The sequence below is a fragment of the Ursus maritimus genome, unplaced genomic scaffold (assembly GCF_017311325.1).
Source record: "Ursus maritimus isolate PB19 unplaced genomic scaffold, ASM1731132v1 scaffold_27, whole genome shotgun sequence".
Classification (NCBI taxonomy): Eukaryota; Metazoa; Chordata; class Mammalia; order Carnivora; family Ursidae; genus Ursus; species Ursus maritimus.
In genome coordinates, this window is record NW_024425230.1 from 29,753,867 (window position 1) to 29,754,824 (window position 958).

Here is a 958-nt window from a genome sequence, read left to right on the forward strand (position 1 = left end):
ACTGTGGGACCAGGGCCCGCACAAGCCGAGAAGGGTTTCCTATGTGCACCTCACGTGGTCCATCCCTAAACCCTGGCGTGGTCTTCAGAGGGTTGGGCCAAGTCCAGGGGAAGCTAAGACTGTGGTGTCTATGCCTGTGTCCATGAGATAGTCACGGGCCTGCCTACAGCGAGTACGCAGTAAGCTGGACTTTCCAGACATGGTCTACATGGCCATAAACATTTTACCTTTGAAGTGTTTGCCAATATTTTAAAACTGGGAGTTTCAATAAAAATTCAATTTTCAGCTTCTCTTGAAAAATCAGACTGCTTGTCATTCTGGGTGTACTTTCCCATGGCCCCTCCGGCCGGGGCTGAGTAGCAGCTGCCCTGTAGACAGAGTGTGTGCCTCCCAGTGTTCCTCAGCCCCACCCCATCCGCTTTTCTCTTCTCAGGATTTCCCCAGGCTCTGCCGCCTCCCCTCCCCCCACCGTGGGTGCTAGTGGTGGCTGGGGGGTGGGCAGTAAGAGCTGCTATTGTGAGTGGACAGAAGGCCTGGGTGGACACCAAGTTCTGAGGCCTCATAGCATGGTGGGTCTTGCATGCAGGGGCTGTTAGGGGCTCGGGCTCCTTATGCCTATGACGATGCTCTTGTGAGGGCTTGGTCACTCCTTGAAGACCAGGTGTAACCATGGAATCAGGGCTGAGGACAGGGTCAGAGAAAGCTTGGAGAGAGGAGGAATGCTCTGAGTAGGGCCCTGGAAGGCTGGGGAGGGGTCCCAGTGCTGCTTCGGGGCTCTGAACTTCAGGTCTGTGTGTGTCCATTACTCGGACTCTCCAAGGGGCCTTCTGGATTTGACTGTGCCTCAGCTACCCAAAGGGAAGACCTCTTCAAGGTATTTTTCTCCTAGATAGGAGCCCCTGCACCATTTCTTTCTCCCCCGCCCCCCCCCCCCCCCCCCCCCCCCCCCACCGCGGGG